The sequence below is a fragment of the Schistocerca serialis genome, chromosome 1, assembly GCF_023864345.2.
Source record: "Schistocerca serialis cubense isolate TAMUIC-IGC-003099 chromosome 1, iqSchSeri2.2, whole genome shotgun sequence".
Taxonomy (NCBI): domain Eukaryota; kingdom Metazoa; phylum Arthropoda; class Insecta; order Orthoptera; family Acrididae; genus Schistocerca; species Schistocerca serialis.
In genome coordinates this window covers 725,818,428-725,845,896 of record NC_064638.1, presented here as the reverse complement: position 1 = coordinate 725,845,896, position 27,469 = coordinate 725,818,428, and the positions used below count along the sequence as shown (strand labels likewise).

The 27,469-nt window shown below is 43.4% G+C and overlaps 1 protein-coding gene and 1 non-coding gene across 2 annotated transcripts in view; both read right to left on the bottom strand.

Annotated features, from left to right (window-relative positions):
* The window catches only part of LOC126427820 (uncharacterized), a 328,244-nt gene that overhangs the window by 15,356 nt on the left and 285,419 nt on the right, over nucleotides 1-27,469 (bottom strand). The gene's annotated exons all lie outside the window — the stretch shown is intronic.
* Nucleotides 1,143-1,215, bottom strand: Trnaa-agc (transfer RNA alanine (anticodon AGC)). Its single transcript has one exon. It is a non-coding gene; the product is annotated as a tRNA-Ala (tRNA).

Below are 27,469 nucleotides of genomic sequence, written 5' to 3'. Positions count from 1 at the left end.
TGTAAAGCTTACTGTCATTCACAATGTACTTATTTCGTATTTATTTTTAGATTATTTTACACCGGAATGCCACCGGTTCGTACAGCTAGTGTTTTACCCGTCGCACGCACATTATTTGGGGAGTTGTGGTTAGTGTTAGATTCAAACATCTGTTTGTTTCCTTATTTGTTTTGTAGATATAACATTGAGGTGGTAATTTACTTGTACTTTAGAAAGAAGATTTGGGTCTTCTTTTACAATGTATACAGTTTCTGAAAAGTCTGCTACGCCGTTTCCTCGGTTGCCGACTGCAAAGATAAAAGCTCCGTACAGGAAAAGTATAGTCCCAAAACAGTCACGTTATAACCAAAACGAACTGCTATATACACACAAATACAGACGTTGATAATAGAGCACGTCACTATAAGCGGCAATGCTGCCTGTGCTTTCAGCTTGACAAGCCATGACGTCATATTCGTAATCGATGTGATAAAGAAAGAAGAAACTGATATGGCTAAATATGGGGAGACTTAAGGAGTGAAGTTAATTGTGGAAGACCGTAGGCTCTAAATGTGCTTCGCTTGTACCTACGCCCTTCCTGCAGCAATATGTGCACTGTCATACCATGGGAACTGGAATAGGGCACCACATATTTACCAAGTATCTCATTTCACTTTAATCCAAGACGAATGCTGTGACTTATTTTCAAGGCGATAACGACATACCAGATGTAGGCTACGATACCTTTTTCTTCAGCTTTTTGTGCCGTGTGGAAAGCGCTAGTGTCGTATTTAATTTGTTACACATGAGCGCGGAAAGGACGAAATTGAATGTCGGCATTTAACGTAATCGTGCCCATTAGGACCGTGGGACCCATCCTGCAGTCGGATCTTCATTATAGTGCCAAATGCCCCAGTCTTTCAGATTTAGCCAAGAGTTTTTGCGCGACGTCCCTTAATCACTAACTGTACACCATGCTATCTTACCCCCGTTAGTTGAAGGACTTTTGATGAAATATTCTTTCAGCACATGATTAAACTTCCTACATCCGGATCGAGCACCACAGTACAAGACTCTGATTGCCAACTCAGCGTCACAGGTAGAGTATACTGCGGATAATTGTTGCCTAAGAACGTAGCAACACCAAAAGAAAAAAATTGTCCTGGAGGCGCCGGGTATCGATCCCGGTACCTCTCACATGCTAAGCGAGCGCTCTACCATCTGAGCTACGCCCCCAGTTGGCTTACACGCATTTCGAAAACTACAGAGAATGATTCAGATCCTTGTCTTGGCGGGGCCACACCCACCACGCTGGACTGACGCAAAGTGGAGCAGCGAAAGTTCTTCGCCGGGCCTCGGGCCAGACCTTGGAGAGCTAAGCTAACTGGCGAGCAGTTGAGCTGGACAGTCGTTTAGCCTCTAAAAGGTAACGAGATTGACACCAGGCGCTTGTAGTACTCGTTGAATTTTATTAAGCATAAGGAGAGCAATGAGGGAAGCGTTCAATGACATGGAAAGTAAAATTTTGTCCACCGATCTCAGTAAAAACACTAACGTGTTTCGGTCTTATGCAAAATCAGTAAGCCGTTCGAAATAACCTCTTCATTCACTTAGAGACAGTTCTGGCACCAAAACAAAAGATAACAGAGAAAAGGCTAAAATACTGAATTCGGTCTTCTGAAATTGTTTCACCGCGGAAGACTGCAACACAGTTCCTCCTTTCAACCATCGTATCAAATTCTAACTGACAGATACTGAAATAACCGATAGCAGAACAGAAAAGGAATTACTATGGCTTAGCAGTGGAAAGGCATCAGAACCATATTAGATATTTATATGACTCTACACGGATAATTCGGAAGAACTTACTCCCCTTGTAGCACAGAAGCGCAGGCCATTCCTGTTTTCAACAAGCGTCCTAGGAAAGGTCCACACAATTAGACCTATATCGTTGACGTCAGTTTGTTGTAGAACTGTGGGAAATTTTTCATGCTCAAGTGTTATTAAGCTCTTGGAGATCGAAAAATCTCCTTTATAGAAATCAACTTGGACTCCGCAAATAGAGATCTTGCGAAACTCAGCTCGTTCTGTTCCTCCATGAGATTCAGAGCGCAGTAGACAACGGCGCACATGTTGATACCCTGTTTCTTGACTTCGGGAAGGCATTTGACATCGTCCCGCACTGCCGTTTAGTGAAAAAATACAAATAGGCCGTGATGGCAAGTATTACTGACATACGAGTGAAAACTGTGTGCTTACAATCGCGATAAGCACACAGTTTTCACTTCTATGTCAGTAATACTTGCCATCACGGCCTATTTTATTGTTTTAAGCTGTAAACAATCCACTAGTTGTATTTGTGTTTTTCCCATATCTTGCTGCAGATCTGAAGATGGTCATTGCTTACGGAAACCGGTAGTCTGAGGACCTACAAGTTTGTGACCGTAGACGGGAAATAAAAGAAATTTATTGTACAATACGCCTTAGACTTGCACACTGAGGTGACAAAAGTCATGGATAGCGATGTCCATGTATACATATGGCGTCAATATCGCGTACACGAGCTGTAAAAGGGCAGTGCATTGTCGGAGCTGTCATTTGTACCCAGGAGATTCATGTGAAAAGGTTTCTGACGTGATTACGGCCGCACGATGAATATTCCGAGGTCCACAATGTCAAGAGTGAGCGGAGAATACAAAATATCGGGCATTACCTCTCACCACGCATAACGCAGAGGACGACGGCGTTCACTTAACGACCGAGAGCAGCGGCGTATACGTAGAGTTGTCAGTGCTAATAGACAAGGAAAACTCCGTGAAAAAACCGCAGAAATCAACGTGAGATGTACTACGAACGTATCCGTTAGGACCGAGCGGCGAAATTTGGCGTTAATTAGCTATGGCAGCAGGCGACCGACTCGAGTGCCTTTGCTAACAGCACGACATCGCCTGCGGCGCCTTTCGGCGGTTGTGACCATATTGGTTGGAAAACCGTGGTCTGGTCAGATGAGTCCCGATTTTAGCTGGGAAGACCTGATGGTCGGTTTCGAATATGGCACAGACCCCACGAAGATATGGGCCCACGTTTACCACAAGGCACTGTGCAAGCTGGTGGTGGCTCCATAATGGTGTGGGCCGTGTTTACGTGGTACTTAAGCGATCATTGACTGGAAATGGTTACATCCGGCTACTTCGGGACTATGTTCCCAATCATCGATGAAATTTTTATGGATGATAATGAGCCACGTCACTGGGCCGAATCGTTCGTGATCGGTTTGAAGAACTTTCTGGACAAGTCGTCCGAATGATATGATCACTCAAATCACCCGACATGAATCCATCTGACATTGATGGGACATAATAGAGAGGTCAGTTCGTGCTCAAAATCTTGCACTGGCCACCCTTTCGCAGTTATGGACGGCTATAGAGGGAGCATGGCTCATTATATCCGCAGGGGACTTCCAACGACTAGTTGCGTCCATGCCACGTCGAGTTGCTGCACTATGCCGGGCAAAATGAGGTCCGACACGATATTAAGAGGTGTCCCATGGTTTTTTTCACCTCTGAGAATATTCCGAGGAAAATTCTGAGGGGTCGGAAAGACCCACTGGCTTCAACAGGCATGTTAAAAAGTTGTTACTGAAGTGAAGAGAGCCTTATCACAGAGTCAATAGAGGTGAAAGGCAAGTTAGCTAACAAAAGCTCAACAAAGCCGAAGTGAACGTAAGGAGAGTACTGCCAGAGCGTTCAAGGAATTTGAAGACAAAATTTTGTCAACCGACCTGTCTGCGGTACATTAAATCAGTAAGCGTATCGAAATCACATATTCAGTCGCTAACAGACCAAACTGCCACGAAACGGAATCCGGTCTTCCGAAACTGTTTGACGGCGGAAGATCTTAATACGGTTGTCTTTAAGTAATCGTACGAACACCTAAATGGCAGATATTGAAGTGGAGTAGTAAATTATTTAAAATCGCTCAGCAGTGAAAAAGCATCCGCACCAGATGATATGCCTGTGACATTCTACACGAAAAAACTTGCTCGTCTTCAAACTGCAGTTTAACGTAGGTCGCTGGAGTAACGAATGGGTATCAAGAGATCGGAAAAAAGCACAGGTCATTCCCGTGTTCACGAATGTTGTAAATAGGCTGTTTAGGTTTTATATTGGTAACACCACAAAGCGCTCTGTATGAAAATCACTGGATGTGCTGTGTGCAGTCTGTGGCTGGTTGGCACTGTTGTAATATTCGCTTTTGTAGTGTTGGGCAGTTGGCTGTTAACAGCGCGTAGCGTTGCGCAGTTGGGGGTGAGCCCCCAGCAGTGGTGGATGTGGGGAGAGAGATGGCGGAGTTTTGAGAGCGGATGATCTAGACGTGTGTCCATCACAGACAGTAAATTTGTAAGACTGGATGTCATGAACTGATATATATATATATATATATATATATATATATATATATATATATATATATATAAAATGACTTTTGAACACTATTAAGGTAAAGACATTGTTTGTTCTCTATGAAAATCTTTCATTTGCTAACTATGCCTATCAGTAGTTGGTGCCTTCAGTAGTTAGAATCTTTTATTTAGCTGGCTGTATTGGCGCTCGCTGTATTGCAGTAGTTTGAGTAACGAAGATTTTTGTGAGGTAAGTGATTCATGAAAGGTATAGGTTACTGTCAGTCAGGGCCATTCTTTTGTAGGGATTTTTGAAAGTCAGATTGCGTTGCGCTACAAATATTGTGTGTCAGTTTAAGCACAGTCATTTATAATTTTTCTAAGGGGACGTTTCTATGTTTGTTGAACAGATACACATAATTTTTGGCCTGCTTCGCTGTTGACACTCTATAGTAGATTTATGGAATATGCTTTCTGCCCACACATTATAACAGTTTCTGGAGAACGAAAAACTCCTAAATAAAAATGATAATGAATTGTGTAAACAGAGATCTTGTGGAATACAGTTCACTCGGTTCGTCCATGTAATCTAAATCGCCATGGACAAAGGCGCCCAGGTTAAAGACATGTTTCTTGCCTTCAGGCAAACAGTCTCGTACAATTCTGCTCTGTCGTTCACTGAATGGAAGATGAGCTTACCTAGTATTGTACAAGATGTTTGACTGGGATCAGCAGGTAGAACTCAAAGCGGTAATCTTAACAGGACGAAATCTATGAAAGGTGACGGTTAGCCACTTTCATATTAAAAATTTGTATCTAATGTGCGTCATGCCAGTGACACTGTACTGAGAGTGCCACGCTAATTTTACATTGGAGACACGGCACTAAGAGCCTTCTGGAAGGAAGATGGGGCGGGAACGACGGTTTGATTTTCAAACGGAAACTTTACGTTACTTTGAGCGTTACAAAGGCGCGCCCTGAGTGAGAAAGACCGCAAACTTTAACGAAAATCTCTCAGCTCCCCCTGCTTTACTTTGGAAGTGAGAAAGAAGCCTTCGGATGAAAGAGATGACAAAATACGGGACCTCCAAGAATAGAATCATTAGCGAGTTCGAATTCTAACAAAAATTCCTCGCCACCACTCGGTACAGACAGCCAATTTTGGACTTAAGAGAGTTTTGCAGGACGGGAAAGAGAGGGACAAACGCGTGTCCCGCACGGCTTTTGAATGGTGTGTTTCAAATGCTCCTGTCTCCTCTTCCCCCTTGACCTGTGGCCGAGCGTCGTTCTGGAATAGACAAGAGTTTTCCCCACCCCCCTTGGATGCGAAAGTAACACTCGCGAAAGGGTGTGGGTGGTGGAGTGAACAGCTAGGTATAGATCCAGACGAGCATAGAAAATTCTACGTCAGATGGTGATTTTCAAATTTAACCACTTTTACTTTCCCCCAAACCTAAGAGCCGTGGAATGACCTGTCTTGCACGTGTGATTCCCAGGCAGACGGAGGGTGGCCTAGGACATCGAAAGTCCAACAACTACGAAATGCTGACGGGCGCCTCATACGACGCACGGAGTAAGGCGTCTGGCGTTTGTGGTAAGTGTGGCTTACACGAGAGGTTTCAGTCCGCGGCTCTCTGGAACTCTGTGTTAGGTCACGTCCTGTCGTTTTCGTGTTTTGCTCACTCGTTTGTCAAATCTTGGAGGCAAACGAGGTTATTCTGACGTCTTATATGAAAATGGGTTCAACAAAAGCTCACTCCGTCACCGGTGTTTGATATAGAAACCGTTAGTTACCAGAGAAGCATCATTCTCGGGTACGTCTCCAAGTTATGTGAGAGAACGACCACTTTTCCCTCTCATACGTAACGACCTCGTCATTTCCTCCCAAATGAGCGATGGGTTCGTAGACAGTATGCCATAAGGAAGTCTGGGTCGATCCTGGAAACGTGCTCAGGTAGCCGAAGTGGGCAGGGCGGCAAGCGAAAAGCGGCAAATTCGGGTTGAGCGCCGTCTGACACATATTTTCATGTGGCACCGATAGGTGATTTCTTCATATCTAATGCAGCTAATGACAGAAAGACTCCTCAGCTGCGAACAAATTCAGTACAGCTGCAAGATCGTCACCAATGTCTGTTTCTTCACACATTGTTAAAAACAAGAAGTAATTTCAGCTTAGGTTTCCTGCTAGGACCAATATTAAAGGCAGAGTAGTAGGCTTCCACCTAAAGGTGTAAAAGTCATTTCGTGAGTACCCCAAGGCACTGTTATAGAGCCATTACGGTCTGCAATACATATAAATGACCAAGTGGATGGGGTGGAGATTCATGGCCCGTTCGCAGATGATGCTGTTATCTATAAGAAAGTTGCTACGCAATACGATGTGAAAGATCGATAATGGTACAGGGCCTGGAAGTTGACTCTGAACGTAAGTAAATGTAACGAACTGCTCATAAATAAGCGAAGAGATCCATTGCTGACCGATTACCTTCTGGTGTTAAACTACTGGATATGTAACAACCTTAAGGTGTTTAGTAGTAACAGTCCACAGTGCACTGTATTGTAACGACAATACAGACAAATTCTAGTAAAACCAGATGGCAGGATGAGATTCGTTGGAAGAGTCTCAAGGAAATGTAGCTCATCCACGAAAAAAGTGACTTACAAAACACTTGAGTATTCCTCATCACTCTGGGACTCTTACCATTGGATTAACAGAAGAAATAGAGAAGTCCAACTGAGAGAGCACGTTTCGTCGTTCATAGACAGAAACCTAGAATAACATATAGTCTTTCACATTCACTAATACGTTTGCATATATACTGAGATTGGGCTGTTATTTCACTGCAGAACTGTATATAGTACGCTGTCACTTATCACTACATATTATAAATTAGACTTCCCTTCCACGATGTTCTGTCTGTATGTGAAGAATAATCTCAGAACTACCGTGGATATTTTGATACGGTTTTCACCAACAGATGAACTGGTTCAAGGCGAAGGTTTGTCAATATAATTCATTACCTCTATGTCAGACTAATCGTCTGGCCGTGGATACTCAGTGCTACCCTGCTACCAATTTTCTGTAATCGTTTCTGTCTAACAAGATGAATGCAACGCTTCTGTCTAACAAGATAAATGCAATAGATGACGAATGGAGATGTAAGAGGAATTCTTTTAACTGTTAGAGCTTTAAGGGTTTCTTATCCATCACTTCTTGGCTCGTATTTCAATAACAAGCGGTTTTTCTTAAGAGTCGTACTCATTGTAGTAAATAAAATTTTCAAAACTATCTTCACTGATCTTGAAAACGAGCGTGAAATTTTCGACACCAACAAAAATGAACAACACTTTAAACGGTCACAGGTTTTCTGCTCCAAGCAAACTGAAGAATTCTGACATGGGTTTGTAAACAATGAATCATTGCAGTTTACTGAAAAATCAAATAAACAACTGAATAAAATTTGTTAATTTTTTATTTCCTCCGTCTCAGTTGCATGAATATATAATTTATTGCTACAGTGGTTAACGGTTTCGAGCTAACTCATCCATTCTCAAATCACACCCCTGAAAAATTACACAGTATGTGTCGTACAGAAAAATTTACATGCAGTATGCACGTCCATATTTGGCGTAATTATGTGCTTACGGACCTACCTTTTATTAACTGTAACTAGTTGCGGGATATGGTACCGAAAGGCAAGAACAGCTTTGTATAGGGGAGCGAGGGGCTTGTTGTAACAGTTTTCATGAAAACTAATGTATCTTGAGATCCATTTATGAAATTGCTACTAAATAAAGATGGATGAATGCTGTAACTCTTCCTCTACCAAATCAAGTAAAAATAATACAGTAACTATTGGTCATTATTTTACAATCAATTATTTGCTAGATGAAGTGCTTGGGGCAAGTTGTAACGTCTACTGGGGCAGGTAGTAACGACAAAAAAACAACAATAATACCTCTAATCATTTATTCTTTGTTTACTGTTAACAAAATTGACATCTTTCTAAAGTAGGTATTATGTAATTCTTATCAAAAATCAACTTAAATACACTTTTTAAGTAAATTTTGGAACCAGTCAGTACCAGCCATGTTATTTTGATGCCAAGAAGGAGGAATGTTTTTAGCATTAAGCTATACACCGCATTGGTAAGCTAGCTTCCTTACTTCTATAGGAAGTAGTCTAAAATATATTTCGGCGCACTTGAGTAGTTAGGAAGCCATCTTACCCTCTCCTTCTGCAGTAAATACTTGTCTAGGCTTAACATAACCAACTCTTAAACATTCATTATTCTTCTTTTTCTTTGTGTATCTATACAGAGAGACGTGACATAATCCGAAAGTCTGACTAGTTTTCCGAATACTGCATTTTTATTTCTACAACTTCAGCTGCCGTTAACTCGTACACTTCTTGGCTTTGTGTTGCCTACTCTGACTTTCTTTTATACACCCTCATTCTAGAAGAAAAAAACACGTTACAAGAAGCCCCAGAATTTTGTTACAACTAACCCCATGGTATGATTTTTAACATTTATCGAGATAACTATTTAAACAATTTAGCAATCTGAAAAACTGTTACACATTATCAGACATAGATAAATATGAATTTAAATAAGATATACAAAGTTTGCAATTAGTCGATAATAATACCGCAAACCAAAATGTTACGACAGTACAATTTTACATTACCTGGCAAAAGTGAAGCGCGTGCACACTTCCGCTCCCTGCCCCGGCCGGCGGGACACTGGCTATGGCAACATAATGCGGCGGGGTTTGTAGGTCAAATCGAGTCAAAGAAACACGCTAATAAAATTTAAGATCCTAATGAAAAGAGCCTGTTACTACTTACCCCTGTTACAACAAGCCCCTCCTCCCCTACGAAAGTCAAACTGTGAGCAACAAATACTCTCATTGATAAGCAGCCTATGTGTCTAGTGTTACACCTGAACGACACAACCGAACTCTGATATATAAGTTCTAGTGGTCAACAGGACAGATGTCACTCTCACACGTACGCTCATGTGAATATTTCAGCCTATTAGTTTGCTATGCTGCTGCCGCACCCACTGTCATTTACTGATAACATTTGTATGACACAGGAAATAAGTTTTACATTACAAAAAATGTTCAAATGTGTGTGAAATCTTATGGGACTTAACTGCTAAGGTCATCAGTCCCTAAGCATACACACTACTTGACCTCTAAATTATCCTAAGGACAAACACACACAACCATGCACAAGGGAGGACTCGAACCTCCGTTGGGACCAGCCGCACAGTCCATGACTGCAGCGCCTTAGACCGCTCGGCTAATCGCACGCGGCATTACAAAAAAATTTAACAATTTTGTACTGTAAATACCGTAGCATCTAAATTACACATACAAGGGCAGGACATGACGTGCACGCCCTTACGTATACAACGCTGTATTTCCATCGCAAGGTTCAAAATTTCTGCCTGTCTCTTGAGAACAATGATACAATATCAAAAATTGCTACATTTACATTTACATGGTTACTCTGCAATTCACACTTTCACACTTTCATACTACTACTCTACCATTCCACTCTCGAATGGAGCGTGGGAAAAATGAACACCTAAATCCGTTCATTATGGTGATCATTTCTCCCTACGTAGGTGGGTGTCAAAAAAATATTTACGCATCAGAAGAAAAACTTGGTGATTGAAATTTCGTAAATAGATCTCGCCGCAAAGAAAACCGCCTTTGTTTCAGTGACCTCCACACCAACTCGCGTATAATATCAGTGACACTCTCACCCCTACCGCGCGATAACACGAAACGAGCTGCCCTTCTTTGCACTTTTTCGATGTCCTCCGTCAATCCTATCTGGTAAGGATCTCATACCGCGCAGCAATATTCCAGCAGAGGACGGACAAGTGTAATGTGGGCTGTCTCTTTAGTGGGTTTGTCGCATGTTCTAAGTGTTTTGCCAACAAAGTGCAGTCTTTGTTTCGCCTTCCCCACAATATTATCTATGTGGTCTTTCCAGTTTAAGTTGCTCGTAATTCTAATTCCTAGGTATTTAGTCGAATTGACAGCCCTTAGATTTGTTCGATTTATCATATACCCAAAATTTATCTGATTTCTTCTGTTACTCGTATGGATGACCTCGCACTTTTCTTCGTTTAGTGCTAATTGCCACTTTTCACGCCATACAGAAATTCTCTCTAGATCAGTTTGTAATTGGAATTGATCGTCTGATGATTTTACTGGACGGTAAATTACAGTGTCATCTGCAAACAATCTAAGGGGTCTGCTCAGATTATCACCTAGATCATTTATATTAATCAGGTAGAGCGAAGGGCCTATGACACTCTTCCTTGCGGAACGTCAGACATCACTTCTCTTCTACTCGATGATTTACTATCTACCACTACGAACTGTGACCTCTCTGAAAGAAAATCACGAATTCAGTCACAACTGAGACGATACTCCATATGCACGCAATTTGATTAATAGTCACTTGTGAGGAACGGTATCAAAATCCCTCTGGAAATCTAGGAATATGGAATCGATCTGAGATCCCTTGTCGACAGCACTCATTACTTAATGGGAATAAAGAGCTAGCTGTGTTGCACAAGAACGATATTTTCTGAATCCACGTTGGTTATGTATCAGAAAGTCATTTTCTTCAAGGTGATTCATAATGTTCGAGTGCAGTATATGCTCCAAAATCCTACTGCAAATTGAGGTCAGTGAGATGGGTCTATAATTCAATGGGTTACTCCTATTTCCTTTCTTGAATATTGGTGTGACAATACAGAAAGCCAATACCCGGTCGGAGTCGCCGAGAGGTTCTAGGCTCTTCAGTTTGGAGCCGCGCGACCGCTTCGGGCATGGATGTGTGTGATGTCCTTACGTTAGTTAGGTTTAAGTAGTTCTTAGTTATAGGGGACTGATGAGCTCAGATGTTAAGTCCCATTGTGATCAGAGCCATTTTCTTATTGTATGTTATCGACACACAGTCTGTAGAAATAAAAATAAGGTGAAAGACATAAAAAGAAACGTCTTTTTTATTTACATAGTTTATGTAACCTTTGGTAACAAACTTCCACTTACCCAGTGAATAACTGTCACGCAGCACCAACTAAGCGTCATCGGACACAATCATTCTCCATGTTGTGAAGGCCGCATTCAGATCGAGGGCCTTATCTGTACATAGATCTTACACACGTGAAATCGTCGGTAAAAATAGATAAGATATCGCAGTTTTGAGACTGGATTTGTGATTTCCTGTCAGAAAGGTCATACTTCGTAGTAACTGACGGAAAGTCACCACTTTCCGTCACAACATGGAGAATGATTGTGTCCGATGACGCTTAGTTGGTGATGCGTGACAGTTATTCACTGGGTAAGTGGAAGTTTGTTACCAAAGGTGACTTTCCGTCAGTTACTACGAAGTATGACCTTTCTGACAGGAAATCACAAATCCAGTAAAACAGAAGTGATATGTTGCGTTTTCAAAGGAAGCGTTATAGGCCATTTGCTGTACCTAATCTATACAAATGATTTAGCAGGCAATCTGAGCAGCCATCTTAGATTGTTTGCAGATGATGCTGCCATTTATCACCAGTTAAGCCATCAGACAATCAAAACCAAATGATTTATACAAATCATCTGTATCCTGCGAAAAAAGCCAACAAAAGCCGTGAAGTCATCCACATCAGGAATCCGTTAAATTTCGGTTGCACGGTACGTCACACAAATCTAAGGGCAGTAATTTCATCTACATATCTACTGATCACAATTACAAACAACTTCAAATGGAGCGATTACATAGAAAATGTTGTGAGGAAGGCAGAACACGAAGAAGACGCCGCTACGGTCGCAGGTTCGAATCCTGCCTCGGGCATAGGTGTGTGTGATGTCCTTAGGCTAGTTAGGTTTAATTAGTTCTAAGGTCTAGGCGACTGATGACCTCAGAAGTTAAGTCGCATAGTGCTCAGTGCCATTTGAAGAAGGCGCAACAGACACTACGCTTGTACGCAGTCTTCGGAAGTTTGCTGTGCAGTGTGGGATCCTTACCAGATGGGATTGACGGAGGACATCGAAAAAATTGAACGAAGTGCAGCTCGTTTTGTATTATCGCAAAATAGGGGAGAGAGTGTCATGGATATGGTACGCGAGTTGCAGGAGCAGTCACTAAAACAAAGGCACTTTTCGTTGCGGCGCTATATTTTCACGAAATTTCTATTACCAACTGTCTACTCCGAAGTCTTTGTTTTTTTCGCGCGCCGTTCGAAAGTGGAATGGTGGAGAAACAGTCTGAATGTGGTTCGATGAACTCTCTGCCAGGCACTGAAGAGTGAATTGCAGAGAAGTCATGTAGATGTAGATGTAGCAGTCCGAATAATATCACCATGCTGTAGATGTGTATATCCGTACGTAATAAAAACCCAAATGCAATAGTCGTAAAAATAAAATATAATTTTCTGTGCTCGAAGAGAAAAAAGGGCGAAATGTCAATGTCGGAAAAATGTTCTCTATAGGAATTTGGAGCTTTTCAAACTCAGTGATGGGCATCACAGTGCCACACTCAGTGGTTAGAGAGCTACGACTTTTCAAGCTCTGCTAAGCTGGCAACGCTACACAATAAATTGACAAACTGAAGAGACGTGGGCTGCCTTCATTCGTTCCTAGAGTGTCAAAATTCTACTGCACCGGAAAATGTTAGGATGATTCTGAGAAATTTCCATGCTTCATCCAGTCGTATACTGGCCTTGGACTACGATCTGTACACAAGGAATGTTCAAATGAAAAGGTACGAAACGTCGTTACAACCAGACCGGTTGAAATTTTCATATGCCGCTTTGGTATAACGTAGTGAGACACCAAGGGATGCGGATCATGTGTCGTCAGCTCCCCCTGAAACATTCAAAGCTGTGCGCTCAGCAGGAAAGGTAATGCTCACAGTCTTTTTCGACGTCATCAGCAGGTAAGGTAATGCTCAGTCTTTTTCGACGTCAGAGATCCGATACTCATCGAATTCCTCGAACACGGGAAACAATGAACAGTGACGTGTAGCGTGAGACACTCCGTAGCCTACCCAAGCCATCACGAGTATGCGGCCTGGGCTGCTCACGGAGGGAGTGATTCTGATCCACGATAATGCGAGTCCAGTTCAATCAGGTTGGGCATCCGCCCTACAGCCCGGACATGTCGCCCTTCGACTTCCACGTGTTTGAACCACTAAAAAAACATCTCACATGAAGAGGTCCCGAGAGGCAAAAGTCCCGAGTTCGACTCTCGGCCCAGTTTTAATCTGCCAGGAATTTTCATATCAGCGCACACTCCGCCGCAGAGTGACAAATATCAGTTTGGAAACATCCCCCATGCTGTGGCTAAGCCATGTCTCAGCAATATCCTTTCTTCCGGAAGTGCTAGCTCTGCAAGGTTCGCAGAAGAGCTTCTGTGAAGTTTGGAAGGTAGGACATGAAGTACTGGAAGAACTGAAGCTGTGAGAAAGGTTCGTGAGTCGTGCTTGGGTAGCTGAGTTGGTAGAGCACTTTCCCGCGAAAGGCCCGAGTTCCAGTATTGGTCCGCCACGCAGTTTTTATCTGCCAGGAAGATTTATCTCAAAGCAAAGCTCTGCAACTCAGACGACGAGCTGAAGGACACAGTGGAGGACTGGCTCCTGTCACAGCCACAGAAATTCTGGGAACAGGGAGTCCTTCAGCTCGTGAAACAATGGGATAGTTATGCTCAGACCTCTGGTGATTACTTTTGACTAAAGACCGCAGTTATACTCGCAGTCTTGTTTCGTTTCGTACCTTTTCTTTAGAACATCCCTCACGGCTTTCAAAACTCATTTCGCTGGACATTAGTTATGCTAGTCAATATTTAAAAACTGAAAGCTGAAAAGTAATAGAGTACAACCATTAGCATGATCAAATGTGAAGTTTTTCAGCTAAACAAATTATTCCCCTCAAGGCTGAATAAGCATTTTTTTTTAATTTATTTCCTGTTTCTCCACTTCGAGGAGTATCAATGTGGCATTTTTGTCTGTTATTTTTCTTTATACCAAAAGAAGTTTCCCAATCATCTGGCTATTTGCTCTGTTCCTTATTCTTAATTTGCAATCCCAACCTAACGTTGCTAGAATAAGAATAATTTTCTTTTGTGAATGTTTTCTAGCTTTATCTCGTAAATCGTTGGAAAGTCTAAATTTAATCATATAAGGATGTAACTCCAAATCGTTGAGTTAAAAAGTAGCATTCATATTCACATCAGTAACATTAAAAACTGTAATTTGCCAATAGCATTAAATTTGCAATACTCTTAGCTGTCAATCTACACTAGAAAGTCCAAGGTGATATTTATCAGGCGTTCGAGGTACAATGGTTTTTGTATAATTCCTTTAAAATTTAGTTCGTGGAGCACAACACGTTATTCAGAAACATTGAACCACTTGTTCCAAGAATTACACTATTAGAATCTTGCTCACTCTTGGATTAAATTCTGCTTACGTCCATGCATGGTACCCCAATTAATTTCCAAATGTGACATCGTTGGCTCTAATATATTTATTAGTGACACCAAACTCCAGTTAAATCGACATGAATTTTTCGTATGTGTTTTCGTTCTCCATGGCACCAAGAACGAATAAGACCGATGTGTGCTAAGATTTTCAGCAGAATTAGAACTGGAGTAGACAAGTCTTTTTTCTAGTTTTTTTCAGCAAGAAGTAAAATATTTCGAAACTCTTAATACCGTGCTCACCACACAGTTACGAAGTTCATCAGTTAAAGTTGCAAGAGCAAATGTGAATAACGTCCGAGAACTGCGAGAATTAACAAACGATGTCAATCTTTCAGCGAAACTGTACTGGTAATTCGGACAGAAGAAAGACACTGAACTCTAACAAGAACAGGTGATCATCAAGAAACTACGTCTGCCTAAAATTTTTACAGGCAGTAACGAGCAAAGTTTTAAAGAAAATAAAGACGTTGGCCGATGCATTGGGAAGTGTTATAGTTCCAGAATTTCAGACGCTGGCTATTGCCGAAAATGAACAGTTTTGTATGCTGGTTTTTTAACTGGACTCTAAGTAAATATCACTGTCTCGAAAGCAGATCACAGTTGTGTCACCGCGGTTTTACGAGCAGTCTAGAATCAACACATGGTCAAAGTTGAATGAAGTGAATACTGTAGCAATCGCTGCAGACTAAGGCATTCCTACACATGGTAACTGCCTGTCACTTGATGTTAGAAGATGTATACTCATCTCCAATTTCATTGCCACTAATACTTTCTTACTCGAGTAAACTTGGGAAGTTCGGAAAGTACAACATTCACTGAGTGGGTAATCACAACAAATTTGTAACAGTCGTTAACGATAACGTTGCGCACCAGAATAAATGCTGCTAATGAACATTTGTAAAAACATCTCCATGCCTGTGAAGCGCTAACATTTAATATGAGAGGTTAATTAACGTAAAACTATTCAGCGGCAGATTTTTTTTAACTCAGAAGAATGGTAATATTAAGTGATAGAACAATGGAAAATGCTAGGCTCATTTGAGCCTATAACTACTTATGTGTTGTGAACGTCATTACAGTTTCACTCATTCCACGAAAGTTTATATTTTTGTTCGTAATTATGGACTATTCGTCAACGTGGAACGAAACCTTTGGCCAAAAATAGCTTCAGAATGGTATCACTATAAATTTCATTTTTTTCTAATTGTTTTCATGAACGTAAATTAGAATTAGTTATTAGAATATAAAAAGATATATGCAGTTAACCACCGGATAAAGTCTATGCTAAAACATGTGCATTCACACGAATACTGCGCTTAGTCAGGCAGGTTTTTCAGATTTCCTTAAAAGAGTTTCCACAGAACTGTAGGAAGATATAACTAGATACAATAGCTCGAAGAGTGAAATGGATGACTGAGGTTGTTTGTATTAATAACCCATGTTCCGTTGCCGCACGGCGTAGCCGCATGGTCACTGGCGCCTTGCCACGGTTCGCGCGGCTCCCCCCGTCGGAGGTTCGAGTCCTCCCTCGGGCATGGGTGTGTGTGTGTTGTCCTTAGCGTAAGTTAGTTTAAGTTAGATTAAGTAGTGTGTACGCCTAGGGACAGATGACCTCAGTCATTTGGTCCCATAGGAAATTACCATCACCACCATCATGTTCCGTCAAAAGAGACTTCGTCTAAAGCGTCCTCAGATTCCAAGAATGGTGCTATCCACAGGAAATTATCGGCGCTGGATGACAGCAAGAACGTGCAGAATAACTTAGAAAGTATTTGCGCTTGGTGTACGAGTGCTACTGGCAACGCTCTTAAAATTTGGACGAACACAATGCCATGCACACGTCAATATGGTGGTAACAATGAAGGATTGCCTTGTGTGACACACGTTTTACGCTGCATTTATTTATTATATTCTGATTATCAATATATTCCAATTCATGAATTTTATTATAAACGATAGTGAGAAACAGTTTGAAGAGCTTGTTGCAGCGTAGGTTCTGCTGAGAAAATTGTTTAGAAAAAAATTTGGTAAGTTGCTCCGTTTTCGAATTGATTAGCACTGAAGTTAGCTAATGAGGCTGTTGCGTGCGGAGATCCCTCTAGAGACTGTGTCGCCAAACATGTTGTTCGTGTGGTTTCCTAACACCGAACAGGAGAGTGATACAAAAATTGGACATGGGGCGGTAGCAAGGATCGAACCCGAGCCATGGGTTGAGCAGTCTAAAGCGCCATCATCTACCCTATGGGAACAACCGACAACAATTGTATCTGGTAGGCCTCTTGAATTTGCGTGCGCAACGGCCTGGTTGGCTAACTTAAATGCTAATTAACTCGGACACAGCGCAACGTATCCATTTTTTTTTCTAAACAATTATTTCTCAGCACAACATATCCTGCAACAAGCTTTTCAAACTGTTTCTCGCCATCCTGTACACACATCTTTCCTTGCAGTAAGATTAATTCTTCATACTTAGAGTTTGGATTATGCATTTCAAATGGTTCAAATGGCTCTGAGCACTATGGGCCTAAACATCTGAGGTCATCAGTCCCCTAGAACTTAGATCTACTTAAACCTAACTAACCTAAGGATACCACACACATCCATGCCCGAGGCAGGATTCGAACCTGCGACCGTAGCAGCCGCGCGGTTCCGGACTCAAGCGCCTAGAACCGCTCGGCCACCGCGGCCGGCAACGGTGGGACACCAACCTGACTGTCGTCTGCCACACAGCCCGACAACCGGACGCGATGGTCTCGGTTACCATTTCTTTTCATAGCAGGACTCCTTTGGCTGTCATCTGCGGCACTCTTAGGTAAGCGGTACGTCGCCGATATTCTACGCCAAGTTTTGTCGCTCTTCATGGCGAGCCACCATGGGCTTACGTTTCAGTAAGATAATGCCCGCCCGCACGCGGTGAGAGTATCTTCTGCTTGTCTTCTTGCGTGCTAAACCCTACCTTGGCCAGCAAGGTCGCTGAATCGTTCCCCAACTGATAACGTTTGAACCATTATGGGCAGGCCCTCAACCAACTTGGGATTTTGACGATCTAACTCGCCAACTGGACAGAATTTTACACAATGTTCCTCGGGAGAACATCTAACGACTCTGTGAATCAGTGCAAAGCCGAATAACTTGTTGCATAAGGGCCGGAGGTGGATCAACGCGTTATAGCCTTGCCCAATTGGTGAAGCTCTTTCTCTTGAATAAATGTCCGCCCTGAGAGCTGAGTAATGCCTGCACGGTAACTCAGCGTGTTCGGTCAGAGTGTTAGTTGGTCTCTGTAATAAAAAAAAACTGAGTTAATGGATCAACGATGAACTGAAACGGGTGTCCAAAAAAAAAAATGTGGTCAGCGTGACGGATTGCCGCCCCACGGACCCGGGTTCGATTCCCGGCTGGGTCGGGAATTTTCTCTGCTCAGGGACTGGATGTTGTGCTGTCTTCATCGTCATTTAATCCCCATCCGGCGCGCGGGTAGCCAATGTGGCGTAGAATGGAATGAGACCTGCACCAATGCGGCCGGACCTGCCCCGCCACGGGCCTCCCGGCCAATGACGCCAAACGCTCGTTTCCAGTTCTTGAATAAATCATCCAATTTTTCTGAAACTGTAATCTTTTGTTTTTATGTACACGTACATCACATCTATCGATTTCCATTCCATTCGGATAATTCCTTCGTGGTGCGTCCTTTTTTTGTCTTGGAGTGTATTTAATCTACGAGTTCGGTGTAAATAGACGTAACAGCCTACAAAAAGCTACTTCTCTAGTAAAACGTTGGTGTCAGAGTGATGAAAACGTGAATTTATGGGAATTTTTGGGTATCTGCACACGTTTCCAATTACTCCAGTACGCACGTGATTCTGTCGCCTTTCACTTGTCTAGTTTGCCTCGAGTTAAAGAGCGCTGTACCAAGACTCATACATGTAGTAATGAAGTTGTCTCAAGTCATTAGAGCTTATATTGTGCTTGAGAGGAAATTTCCCTGTTATTATAACCCTAGTGCCACGAGGCTCATCTCCAACAAGCTCCAAGCAATTCAATTTTCAGACACATAAGAAGCAAAAAATTTGAAGTAGTTTACAATGAGATTAAAATGACCCTTGCGTTACAATCCACCGTCCATTACGGGCCACAAACTAATTGCTGTTGTAGATAGAGATCAATTTCAAACGCTTCACTCTTCCGTCACAGTAATTTCAAGAACGTGTACAAGAAATTATCGAGGTACAATTCATGTTGAAAATACAGTATCTTCCCGACGTTCCATTGTATTCTGTAGTCGTGTTTCTAAGTTCTGAGTTAATGTCAAACATGCTCCTTATAATCGAAGCTGAAACAAAAAACAGAGCTTCTAGAGTTCTATCTAAAAAGTCCGAACAAACGTCTGCAAAGTTTTTCTGCATTCACAGATTTTCTGCGCAGATTTTCTGGATGAAAATAAAGGCAGTTCCGAACGGTCAGTAACAACCGAGTTAGAGGAGTGAACAGTGCTCTGTAAAACACCAGATGCCGGGGAATGAAGTCGATAAGCGCTATATATTGTTCCTAAGAGCAGTTCAAAATAACCAAAACACAGGGTGGTTGACTGATACTACCTTCTTTAGGACTATATGACTCACTTTTTAACGCTGAGGAATATACGAGGTGCGGCTAGAAAAAAACCGGACTGATGCTGGAAAAAACATTTATTTGCAATTATTTACGATTTCATGTTATCTCCTTCAATGTACTCTCCTCCTCGGTCTCTACACCGCTCCATACGAGTTTTCCACTGTTCATAGCAATGCTGCAGATCATTTTCGGTAAGTCCATACATTACTTCCGTCGCTTTTTCTTTTACTGCTTCAACAGTCTCAAATCTAGTTCCTTTCAAAGCTGACTTGACTTTAGGGAAAAGAAAAAAGTCACAGGGGCCCAAATCAGGTGAGTAGGGTGGATGATCTAAGATGGGAATGTTGTGTTTTGCCAAAAACGTCTTCACTGACAACGCACTGTGAGCTGGGGCATTGTCTTGGTGAAGGATCCATGACTTTTTTCTCCACAAATCGTTCCGTTTTCTCCGTACTCGCTCACGTAGGGTAGCCAGGACGCTAATGTAGTAATGCTGATTCACTGTTTGTCCCTCTGGTACCCAATCAATGTGCACAATCCCTTTGATGTCAAAAAAAACAATCATCATTGCCTTGAATTTCGATTTTGACATTCGTGCTTTTTTTTGTCGTGGAGAACCAGGAGTTTTCCAATGCATCGATTTTGTAAGAAGGTGGGGTCACTTTCAATGTTTTCCAGGATGTCAGAACAAATCATTCTTCGGCGTTCCTTCTGTTCAATTGTGAGACACTTTGGAACCATTTTTGAACACACTTTGTTCATGTTGAAACTTTCATGAAGAATCTGCCTAACACTTTCCTTGTCAACTCCTGTTTACTCAGACACTGCTCTGATTGTTAAACGGCGATCTTGTCGAACAAGTTTACCGATTTTTTCAATGTTTGCATCAGTTTTTGCTGACAATGGTCTGCCAGTGCGAGTGTCATCACTGGTGTCTTCGCGGCCATCTTTAAATCGTTTAAGCCACTCAAACACTTGTGTTCGCGATAAACAATCATCGCCGTACACTTGTTGTAACATTACAAACGTTTCACTTGCAGATTTTCCTAGTTTGAAACAAAATTTGATGTTAACACACTGTTCTTTCTGTACACTCAACATTTTCCGACGCACAGACAAAACGTCAACTACTTAAAACAGACGCCACGGGCAGACTGAGTGCAGGAGGGAGATGAAACTCGAGCAGTAGGCGGAGCGAGAGTCACGTGACAGGCCACGCGACTTTCAGCCTTATTGCATTCGTTTTATTGTTTCACCAGTACTAGTCCGGTTTTTTTCTAGCCACACCTCGTATATAGCCTGAACGCTAAAGTATACCACTACGAAGCTGGTTACTGGATGGAGCACCTTGAAAGTGTGATGGCTGCTCAGATATTATCGGCGAGGTTGGTAGCACAAAAACTCTGACCTGTCTTCAGAACAGTGGATTCTTCAAGAGGAAGGGGTCCCGTCTCCAAGGGTTGCTCATTGTGTTGCTGTTGTGTAACGATCACAGGCCGAGATTCCGTGTAGAGAATGGGCGAGGCGGAAGGGGCTTAGTGATGAGGTTCCACCGCCATACGTCCCGCTTCACCGTTCGTCAGTGACTTTCCCCGCTGGCCCTGAATCAACACGAGTATGGTGGTCGTACTGATGATGTGGCAGAGGGAGAGAGGTTCAGTAGACCCACGTCGACAGGCAGGTTGGGCTGCAAGATTTTTGTCATTGTAGCGTCATGCCTGCTATAAAGGGAGTACTAAATTTTGTAATCTTCAAACATGGTTGTGATGCCTGACCAAATGATCGTGACTGACCGAACATCTCAGTCTTGAACATTTGTCGCCTTCTAAACTGACAGTGTGGTTCAGTAGCTTTGTAATTAAAAGTTAGACTATGGATCCTCGCTCAGTTCTAGAATTTTATGTCACTATCTTTTTTTTTCACCTCTTGTAAGCTCTGTCATTGTGCAAAATTCCTTTTAGTGCTGTCGTTTGGAGTCCACGCTAAGTCATCTTATAACTATGTTGGCAAGGCACTTCAGAGGCGAAGGAAGGCAAGGGCAGACCACCACCAATAAAATCATGCCTAGAAAAGCACAGCAGTGCTCAAATCAGCTTTTTTCCAGACGACTCCTTGAGTCAACCTCAGTTTCCGCTGGAACGTACTAGCCGACATGTTTGAGTCTCTGTGGTGGTAGTAGCGTGCGCATTAAGAGTTGGACGCGCTGTACCGGGTGCAGTAGACCAAAAAGTGTTGTGATCCGCGCCTGTGTAGTATTTTGGCTGAACTATCTCCGTTAACGAGGGTGGACCAGTACATCGTGTCGTAGCTGATTTGTGCTTTATCAAATGAGTCAAAGGTCCTGACAAACAGCTACACCTCACAATTCTGCGTCGGGTGGAAGGCGTTCTATACTGATGCGGCGGCAGAAATGGTGAAATTCCGACGCAGTGGACTGAGGACCGTGTTCTGATACAATAATACTCGCATCGGGGATGGGGTGAGCGCCCATTATGTGGCAAGCACTGGGGCAAAGGCATAGATCGTAACACTTGTGATCATAGAGAACATCTGTGCTATGTTAAGAAAATTCGAAAAGGCGTCAACAACAAACAATGAACCCGCTTACAGAAACTGTTAGACAAATTCTACATGAACCCATTACAATCGGTGATTTGACTGACTTCACAAACTGAAACATTGCGCTGGGACTACTTGGTTATGGGTCTAGGCGTGGCCACCTTGGACCGCGCGTTCTAGGTCCTCAGTATTTGCCATTAGACATGATATACAGTAAGCGTAGGGTAAGACGGGTGATTAAAATTCTGGGTGAAAGGATATCAATAAGATCTGATGATGACGCCGATATTCTCAGTGAACGTGAAGAAGAATTTCAGGACATACTGAATGCAATAAACGATCTAATGAGTGAGGAATATGCATTGGTGGTATCCCGAAGAAAGACGAATGTAATGAGAAGTAGAAGAAATCAGATTAGCGATAAAATTAGCAGTGAAATTGGGTACCACGAAGTAGACGAAATGAAGAAGTTTTGCTACCTTGGAAGTAAAACAACACACGGCGAACAAAGCAAGGAAGACATAAATAGCAGGTAAGTATAGGAGAAGAGGACAACACGTCGGGTTTAATTTGAGGAAGGAACACTTGAGAATTACATTTGGATACAGCGTTGTATGGACGTGAATCATGGACTGTGGATAAACCAGAAAAGGAGAGAATCGGAGTGCTTTAGGTGTTGGGCTAGAAAAGGATGTTAAAATTAGGTGGATAGATAAAAATGAGGAGCTTCTCCGCGGAATCGGAGAGGAGAGGAACATAGGGAGAACTCTGACTGAAGGAGAGACAGGGTGATAGGAAATATGGTCAGACATAAAGGAATAACATCCATGGTACTCGAGGGAGCTATAGAAGGTAAAAAGTTTGGGGGAAGGCAGAGAGTGGAGTATATTAAACAAATAAATGAGGGTGTTTGGTGCAATTGCTACACTGAAATGAAGAGGTTGCCACGGGAAAAAATGTCGTGATAGGCCGCATCGAACAAGGCAGAAAACTTATATAAAAACAAAGTGATGACACGCCAATCTCTTATCCCGGACCTGCCCAATGGGATGTATGTAGCAACTGGAAGATGTTGGGTAGAGCGTGGGACGGTTGATAACACAGTATTCTGAATTCTCGACCATTACGTAAGGTTACAGGCGATGACGTTGAGATGGTGTCGCAACGATAAGAACACCTAAATTCCCGAAATGAGATCTGGCTGCTCCCGCTGTGAAGTAGAAAGTTGCAGCCCGGTTCTGAAAGATAGTTCGCTCACTGTAATTTAATACTTATCAAGGGCGTCCCAGGAAACTTTTAGGTCATATACCGACATGCCTGCTACAATTCAATAGAGGCTATGTTCCATTATGGTAGTAGCACATATGGATTAACACGATCTTAATACATTACTGTTATAGTTACAGTCTGTTATGAAGGCTTCACCCCTTCGGTTATTGGGGCTTACGCAACATGTGCCATAGACAGCCATGTAACGAGACCGGGAACCGCTGTTATCCTTCCGGTGGCAACATGATTGAACATGAGTGCAAAGACCAATCCATTGTGCAGTCTCTCGTAATCCCGTCCGCTGAGCGGCCGCACATGAAACGCTTACACACACGACGCCCAAATGGCACGACGCCTTTAGAGTTCGAGTACGCCTCGGATCGGTTGATTGGAAATGCCCTAAACGTTTTTTAATTAAATGGGGTGCAGTAACACCCATACTCAACATTATATTTCTAAATGCTAATTTTATAATATTTTAAAAGAGAATCATGACTGTATATATAGATGTGTCTATGCGTGAGAGTGTGTTCAGGACTTTTCTCTCAACTACATTTACTCTCTGACGTCGTAGATCATACACTGAAGCGCCAAAGTAACTGCCATAGGCATGCGTATTCAAATACACTCCTGGAAATGGAAAAAAGAACACATTGACACCGGTGTGTCAGACCCACCATACTTGCTCCGGACACTGCGAGAGGGCTGTACAAGCAACGATCACACGCACGGCACAGCGGACACACCAGGAACCGCGGTGTTGGCCGTCGAATGGCGCTAGCTGCGCAGCATTTGTGCACCGCCGCCGTCAGTGTCAGCCAGTTTGCCGTGGCATACGGAGCTCCATCGCAGTCTTCAACACTGGTAGCATGCCGCGACAGCGTGGACGTGAACCGTATGTGCAGTTGACGGACTTTGAGCGAGGGCGTATAGTGGGCATGCGGGAGGCCGGGTGGACGTACCGCCGAATTGCTCAACACGTGGGGCGTGAGGTCTCCACAGTACATCGATGTTGTCGCCAGTGGTCGGCGGAAGGTGCACGTGCCCGTCGACCTGCGAACGGACCGCAGCGACGCACGGATGCACGCCAAGACCGTAGGGTCCTACGCAGTGCCGTAGGGGACCGCACCGCCACTTCCCAGCAAATTAGGGACACTGTTGCTCCTGGGGTATCGGCGAGGACCATTCGCAACCGTCTCCATGAAGCTGGGCTACGGTCCCGCACACCGTTAGGCCGTCTTCCGTTCACGCCCCAACATCGTGCAGCTCGCCTCCAGTGGTGTCGCGACAGGCGTGAATAGAGGGACGAATGGAGACGTGTCGTCTTCAGCGATGAGAGTCGCTTCTGCCTTGGTGCCAATGATGGTCGTATGCGTGTTTGGCGCCGTGCAGGTGAGCGCCACAATCAGGACTGCATACGACCGAGGCACACAGGGCCAACACCCGGCGTCATGGTGTGGGGAGCGATCTCCTACACTGGCCGTACACCACTGGTGATCGTCGAGGGGACACTGAATAGTGCACGGTACATCCAAACCGTCATCGAACCCATCGTTCTACCATTCCTAGACCGGCAAGGGAACTTGCTGTTCCAACAGGACAATGCACGTCCGCATGTATCCCGTGCCACCCAACGTGCTCTAGAAGGTGTAAGTCAACTACTCTGGCCAGCAAGATCTCCGGATCTGTCCCCCATTGAGCATGTTTGGGACTGGATGAAGCGTCGTCTCACGCGGTCTGCACGTCCAGCACGAACGCTGGTCCAACTGAGGCGCCAGGTGGAAATGGCATGGCAAGCCGTTCCACAGGACTACATCCAGCATCTCTACGATCGTCTCCATGGGAGAATAGCAGCCTGCATTGCTGCGAAAGGTGGATATACACTGTACTAGTGCCGACATTGTGCATGCTCTGTTGCCTGTGTCTATGTGCCTGTGGTTCTGTCAGTGTGATCATGTGATGTATCTGACCCCAGGAATGTGTCAATAAAGTTTCCCCTTCCTGGGACAATGAATTCACGGTGTTCTTATTTCAGTTTCCAGGAGTGTATTTTAAAAGAGAATCATGACTGTATATATAGATGTGTCTATGCGTGAGAGTGTGTTCAGGACTTTTCTCTCAACTACATTTACTCTCTGACGTCGTAGATCATACACTGAAGCGCCAAAGTAACTGCCATAGGCATGCGTATTCAAATACAAAGCTATGTAAACAGGCAAAATACGGCGCTGCGATCGGCAACGCGTATATAAGACAACAAGTGTCTGGTGCAATTGTTAGGTCGGTTATTGCTGCTACAATGGCAGGTTATCAAGATTTAAGCGAGTTTGAATGTGGTGTTACAGTCGGCGCAAAAGCTATGGAACACAGCGTCTCCGAGGTTGCGATGAAGTGGGCATTTTCCCGTACGACAATTTCACGAGTGTACCGTGAATATCAGGAATCCAGAAAGCATCATTCCCCGACATCGCTGCGGCCGGACAAAGATCCTTCAAGAATGGGTCCAGCGACAACTGAAGAGAATTGTTCAACGTGACAGAAGTGCAACCTTTCCACAAATTGCCGCAGATTTCAATGCTGGACTATCAATAAGTGTCAGTGTGCGAACCATTCAACGAAACATCATTGTCATGGGCTTTCGGAGCCGAATGCCTACTCGTGTACTCTTGATGACTCCACGACATAAAGCTTTACGCCTCGCCTGTCCCCGTCAACACCGACATTGAACTGTTGATGACTGGAAACATGTTGTCTCGTCGGACAAGTCTCTTTTCAAATTGCAGGACGATTACGGGTATGGAGACAACCTCATGAGCCTGCAAGTCAGCAGGGGACTGTTGAAGCTGGTGGAGGCTCTCTAATGGCGTGAGGCGTGTACAGTAGAAGTGATATGGGACCCCTGATACGTCTAGGTAGGACTCTGACAGGTGACACGTACGTAAGCATCCTGTCTGATCACCTGCATCCACTGATGTCCATTGTGCATTCCAACGCAGTTGGGCAATTCCAGCAGGACAAAGCGACGTCCCACACGTCCAGAATTGCTACAGCGTGGCTCCAGGAACACTCTTCTGAGTTTAAACACATCCGCTAGCTACCAAACTCCGAGACATGAACATTATTGTGCATATCTGGGATGCCTTGCAACGTGCTGTTCAGAAGAGACCTCCACCCTTTGCACTCTTACGAATTTATTGACAGCCCTGCGGAATCCATTGTGTCAATTCCCTCCAGCACTACTTCAGATATTAGTCGAGTCCATGCCACGTCATGCTGCGGCACTTCTGCGTGCTCGTGGGTAACCTACACGATATTAGACAGGTGTACCAGATTCTTTGGCTCTTCAGTGTATAATCCTGGAGGCAATAGACCAAATGAGAGTTGGTCATGATATGAAGATTCTCTTTCACTCCGTATTTGTAAGATTGCTGCAGTTCATCTAGTGCTACATACACTGTGTTCAAAATCACTTAGGATAAAATTGCGACTTTAGTAAGAACGTGTGGAGGCGCACAGTATAACCACCACACGATACACTTGACATTCAGCTCGCTCAAACTCTCAAACTTTTCAGTCCACGGAGATGGAACTGACAACAGCGTGTTACGGAGGAGCAGCACAATATTTTCATATTAATTTTATTTACGGCGTATATCTTGACGACAATGCCAGCCGATACATACGGCGTTTAGGAAAAACATTACCTGATGACGTTACTGAATTTTCGGCACGCTGGAAACATTTTGTGGTTCCTGAATTCAGGCGATCAAATTACACGAACTACAGTAGTTCTTAAGAATACATCAGCTTTTCATATGTTCCAAATCGGAACTGTATCAGAGATCTCTAACTCGAATTCATTCATACGGCGCATTATGTTCTGCTCGCGCGTCACTAGCTATTTCATGAGCCGTTTGGTTTCACTACGAGAAATTTATCGTAAGGACAAAAACGGGCATATGCCATGAATTTTACCAGAATATACATTTTAAAGCACGGACAACTGATAAAAAAATTTCAATGCAGACGTTTTCCTAACATCCCTCATGTTTGCAGATCATATGATGTCCTAATATGAACCTGTGGCTCATATTTGTTGATAGCCACAGGACACACAAACAATGCAAAATAAAAGATAAACTGCACATA